The sequence below is a fragment of the Scyliorhinus canicula genome, chromosome 2, assembly GCF_902713615.1.
Source record: "Scyliorhinus canicula chromosome 2, sScyCan1.1, whole genome shotgun sequence".
In the NCBI taxonomy this organism is placed as follows: Eukaryota; Metazoa; Chordata; class Chondrichthyes; order Carcharhiniformes; family Scyliorhinidae; genus Scyliorhinus; species Scyliorhinus canicula.
Window position 1 is genome coordinate 66,322,421 of NC_052147.1, and position 6,093 is coordinate 66,328,513.

Below are 6,093 nucleotides of genomic sequence, written 5' to 3' on the forward strand. Positions count from 1 at the left end.
CATCCCGCTCCTCCACGGATAGAAGTTGAAAGCACACATGCAGCTCCCTTACCAGCACTATTGATTCATCCTGAAGAAGCGCAGTTCTGCAGCTCAGTCAAAAGGCTCACACTGACAACCAGCAAATTGCCTTTAGAATTGTTATACCCTATTGTGTTGCAATTCAAAGTGTACAATAGACTTGAGGCACCACACGGCATCTATTTTCACTCAGCACAAAGTGAGGGAGATATAAGAAGAACACATACAAAACAACAGGACGGAAATACTTTGGCTGCATCTACCTTTGAATGTATGGCTATCCCCTGTTGACTAGGGAAAATGCACAGTACAGACCAGATAGAAATCGCTTTGGCCACTTTGACATAGCGACTGAATAATAATGTCTCCACCCCACATCCTTCCAATCTGTCCAAGTAATCGAATCTCAGCTGGAACATGTCAAAGTTAAGTGCCATTAGAATTTGGGTCCAGACATGGACCACTGATTATTTTTTGCCCCTGTTTTAGTGTTTCTCAGTGAGCCATTAGCCAATGCTACAGTGGCTTCCTTTGGTTGTATAACCAACGCTAATCAATGCAAATAGTCTTCATATGAATATGTCACACTTGCCAACATTAAAAGACTATCTTGTTTTGCTTGAACAACAGTCCTTCTGTTTTCCACTTCTGAGCTCGCTGAAAACCTACCCACACTACTTTGCTTCAACAACAACAGGACTGCCTGTAACTGTCTTTTTAGCTTCCTTCACAACTTTAAAGGGGGGCCTACATCAGACAATTGCTGCTGAGAAACTAGATCCAGAAAATCGCAATGCGTATGATGCTTTTATTGATTGCCAATCATGTAATTCAATGGATTATCATTTGGAGTTCATTTGGGAAGTATTAAAACTCTCCTGATGAACATTTCTTTCCTCTCCGGGCCTTTTCCAAACTGCCGTGGATGTAAGCTGCATTAAAGCTGCATCAACGTAATTCTTTACCCCCTAATTCTTTCTGTGAAGAAATGATCACAACAGATCTCAAATCACCATGATGGTGATGGCTGATCTGAAGACCCAAAACCAGGGATAGATCCCAGTGGGGTAACCCGATGCCTGAGGTGCAATTACACATGCATTTCTTTACCTGTGCACAATCACCTCCTCTTCTTTCAAAATCAACACTGCTTTTGGACTTCCAAAATGATTTCCCCTGCACTTATCCACAGAAAGTGAGAAATTGAATCCCGTACTGTAAAATGCAACAGCAAACATCAGCAGCATGCATCAAAGATACTGGAGACACAACTTTGGGAAAAATAGAAGAAAATTTCAAATCAATACTGAACAACATCCTTAATAATTAAAGTCTTGAATGGCTGAATAGAAAGTTCCAGGAACGACTGTTTCAAACAGACAAGTTGCACTGAAAGCTATAGTCAGAACGTGTGTGACAATCTCGCATATGATTAACTCAAAATAAGAGATATAAAGAATTCAAGAGGTGATGAACCATCAATTGGACTTGAGTCATAGTGAAGTTCCAAACAACAGGCTTTAATACACTAGATGTGAGCCAGGCAGTGGTCGTACAGAGAAAGGCCGACTGCCAGCCAACACGAGCTCTTATACCCCGCCTTGTAGGCGGAGCTACCAACCTCTCAGCCAATCGGCGGGGAGTCACATGACCAGCCACAACCAATTAGCAGAGAGGCACATGACTTGCCTGGGCCAATGGGCAGCGAGGCTGCTGTACCAATGGCAGCCTGGTTCTCCGGTAATATGATCTCTCTAGCCATAATACCACAGGAGGCTGTGCACAAGCCTCCAGGAATTTGCAGCTCACTGATCTGGTTACAATGTCAATCAGGCGGTCAGTTCCACAGACCCAACTCATCAAGATGTGCTTTAGGAACATGTGGGCAAGTTCTGGCAGCAGCCAAGCACTCAATCGGTTCTATTAGCCCAAATGTATTCCACATAACTGCGGTGGCTCTGTTTCCTTCCTTTTATCTTACCGGCTGTCTGTTTGGAAGATAAACAGGCTCTGTGAATTCAAGGATTACCAGGTAGTGCTCAGATGTATCACGGTCAGTCTGGATGCTGACGAGTACAGCTTGCCGGGTAAGATTACTTCAATGCAGATTTGTAATGACTAATTACTCACCCCTATCATGCAGATTGCTGCATGCCTGTCATGTAAAATAGTTCCATGCAGACTATTGTGTTCAACCCTGGTTTAGGTTTTATTAATTGTAATGCAATAATATTCATTTTTTCTTGCCCCAGCATAGTGTGATTCGTATTCATGTCTGCCAGGTCACTGTTTTTATTGACAACATGGCATTTAATGTAAATACTTTCATATTTATGCTACGCAGCTATTCTTCAGGTAGAGCTGAATATTTATCCTGTTGGCTGCTTTTGAGTTAACTCCTGATACAGAGAACAGAGATTATGTTGGAGCGAGAAATTCTCCATTCATAAAATCTATGGATATAATAGAGAAGTAACTCTTCTACATTCTACATCTCATGACATAGTGAATACCTTTAAAACTGACCTGGCTGCCAGAGTATTTTGTTTCCACAAGAAGAAAGAAAGATAATGGGTGGCATTCTACCTCCGGCCATGGCAGCCCGACACGCTCATCCGGCTGCAGTAAATGGGAGATTTGACTGCGCGCCAAATTTTCCGTCCTCGCTAGCAGCGGTAGTGGGACGGACTCGCAGAGAATTCTGGCTTATGAGAAAAAATATAGACAGTGGGATTCCCCTGTTGTGTGTTTCTTGGTGGCGTACTGTTTGCTGGCGGTGGGATTCTATCTTTCTGCCGCTTGTCAATGGGCTTTCCATTGTAATCACCCCCTGCCGCTGGGAAACCCACTGGTGGGGGTGCGCTGCTGGGGGGGGGGGCAGGGAAAGTGAATCGCAATGGCCGCAGAATTCCAGCCCATGTTAGAGAGAGGAAGTAGAAGAGGGAAAAAAAACATCCCGGGCGGAGAATCACCGGGGGGGGGGGGGGGGGGCATGTAGAGCGGTCCCCGGCTGGCGCCCCGCCAACCACACTGGCGCCAATGGTGCCGATTCTCCGCTCTTTGTAGAATCGCCTCCCGGCATCGGGGCGGTGTGGCGCGATTCGCGCCAGTCGCGGGGATTCTCCGGCCCGCCCCTGGGCTGAGAGAATCCTGAAAATGAAATGAAATGAAAATCGCTTATTGTCACGAGTAGGCTTCAATGAAGTTACTGTGAAAAGCCCCTAGTCGCCACATTCCGGTGCCTGTCCGGGGAGGCTGGTACGGGAATCGAACCGTGCTGCTGGCCTGCTTTAAAAGCCAGCGATTTAGCCTTGTGAGCTAAACCAGCCCCTGCCCTCCAAATTAAAAAAAATAACTCCAGCAGAGACCACTTTCAGAAAATATTATATTATTCTCATTAATATATTCAAATATAAAATTATAGATCACTTTATTGTACTTATAATGCCACAATGGGGTCAATATGATGTGGCGATCTCAACAGGTAGCGATCCTCATATGAAATGCATTTCAGGAAATCATGCCGCACAGATTGCAATTTCTCATCAATGATTTGGGTAGTGTCCACGGTCCAACCATTTTCAGCTGCTTCATCAGTGACCTTCCTTCCATCATAAGAACTGAATTGAGGATGTTCTCTGATGATCAACAATATTCAATATCATTCATGATGCCTCAGATACTGAAGCAATCCATATTCAGCAAGCTCTGGACGACATTCTGGACGGCTGGTATGTTGTGAATAACATTTGCGCCAGTCGAGCACCCAGAAATGACCATCCCCAACAACATTTACCCATCTCCCCTTGACATTCAATGGCATTATCATCACTGAAACTACCTTCAACATCCAGGGCGTTACTATTGACCAGAAATTGAACTGGACTAACCAAACAAATACAATGGCTGTATGAGCAGTTCAGAGGCTGGGAGTTCTGCAGAGAGTAACTAATCTCCTGACTCCCCAAAGTCAGTCCATCATCTACAAGGCACAGGTCAGGGGTGTGATGGGATACTCCCTTTTTGCCAGAATGAGTGAGGCTCAAGAAGCTTGTTCAGTGCAAAACAGCCATTTGATTGCCATTCATCCAGCCCCTTAAGCATTCACTCCCTCCTCCACCAATGCGTAGTGGCAGCAGTGTATACCAAATACAAGAAGCACTGCAGCAATGCACCACCTCTCCTTCAACAGGACCTTCCACACCCATGACAACTAGCATATAGAAGGACAATGGCAGCAGATGCTTGGGAACACCATCATCAGCAAGTTTCCCTCCATGTCAGCACGGTAGCATTGTGGATAGCACAATCACTTCACAGCTCCAGGGTCCCAGGTTCGATTCCGGCTTGGGTCACTGTCTGTGCGGAGTCTGCACATCCTCCCTGTGTGTGCGTGGGTTTCCTCTGGGTGCTCCGGTTTCCTCCCACAGTCCAAAGATGTGCAAGTTCGGTGGATTGGACATGATAAATTGCCCTTAGTGTCCAAAATTGCCCTTAGTGTTGGGTGGGGTTACTGGGTTATGGGGATAGGGTGGAGGTGTTAACCTTGGGTAGGGTGCTCTTTCCAGGAGCCGGTGCAGACTCGATGGGCCAAATGGCCTCCTTCTGCACTGTAAATTCTATATGATCTATATGCCACACACCATCCTGACTTGGAATTTATTCTCTAGTTATTCTCTCAAGTTTTATTATCCCTGGGCCAAAATCCGGGAAGTCTCTTCTTAACAGTACTGTGGGTGAATTAATACTAGCATGGACTACAGCAGTTCATGAAGATGACTAACACCTACCTTCTCAAGGGCGATTCACAATGGACAATAAATGCTGGCCTAGCCAATGATGCCTGTGAAAGATTTTTTTTAAAATTGCCAAAACAACTCCCTGCATCATTTGTCCATGAAGAAGGCCATGCTTGAATTTTGTTGATCGGAATGCATTGCCTGAAAGGGTAGTAGAAGCTGATTCAATAGTAACTTTCAAAACGGAATTGGATAAGTACATGGAGAAATTTGCTGGGCTATGGGGGAAGAGCAGGGGAGTGGGCCTAAATGTATAGCCTTTTCCAAAGAGCAGCACCGGCCCGATGTGCCAAATGATCTCCTTCTGTGCTCCGAGATTCTGTGACTTCCATTACAACTGTTAATCATATCCGTTTATGAAACGACTCTGTAGCTGTTTACATTAAAGAATGGATAGTTCAGAAGAAAGTGGCTCTGATTACCCTGCGTTCAAAATCAAACCAACTGGAGCATATATTTCAAATTGTTCATTTTAGAAGCAATTAAATTAAAAATGAGGTACAAAATGGCTCAGAAGATGATATTCTGTGTGACCCACTGTTATGTGTTAAGTAATTTACTGAGGATTAAAACAGATACAAACCAGTGTTTTGTTTTGTGGGATGGATATTTCATAGAGTAAAACAAAGAGTTCCGCTGTTGTACTTTATATTTCTTGCAAATATTTCAACCCCATTCAAGGAGTGCAACTTTAATATGTTTTTGCAGTGCTGCTGTGCCACTGGCCTCCATCTCCTCAGCTTCAGATTCTCCATGACAAAATGATAATGCTTCTGGTGAAAGACTATTTTGCTGCCCAGACTGACAGTCTTCCTGCTGAGATCAATCATGCCTCTGACAAGATGTGAAATATTCTCATTGAAAATGATTATTTTGCTGCCAAAAATAGACAACTGTTCCCCTATCCGCTAAACGCTTCTTTGCCAGCATAGAGATAATAAATGCAAGCTTCAAGAATGAAAACTGCTTCAGATATAGAACATTTCATCAGAAATGTGGCAAACGCTCGTGAATGCTGTTTTTCTCATCTGACTAATAAATTTAAATTTTAAAACACGTACTGGTGGAATGCTGTCGTTAATGGAGCAGGAGGCTGCTCAGTGGAAAATAATCATGATAATGATCCCAAAACAAAATTAATTAAGGCGCTTACAATGGAAAAATTATTCTGATTGCTGCATCTCATGAATTTGTAATCATGTTCTTTTGGAATGTATTTACAATACGACTACAAAGAGTGACCAGAGTCATTATTCACCTAATGTGCCCTTGT

The 6,093-nt window shown here is 43.9% G+C and overlaps 1 long non-coding RNA gene across 1 annotated transcript; it reads left to right on the forward strand.

The window, feature by feature from the left end:
* Nucleotides 1-1,737: 1,737 nt before the first annotated feature.
* Nucleotides 1,738-5,876, forward strand: LOC119962375. Its single transcript, XR_005459850.1, has 2 exons — nucleotides 1,738-2,108; nucleotides 5,529-5,876. It is a non-coding gene; the product is annotated as an uncharacterized LOC119962375 (long non-coding RNA).
* Nucleotides 5,877-6,093: the final 217 nt, after the last annotated feature.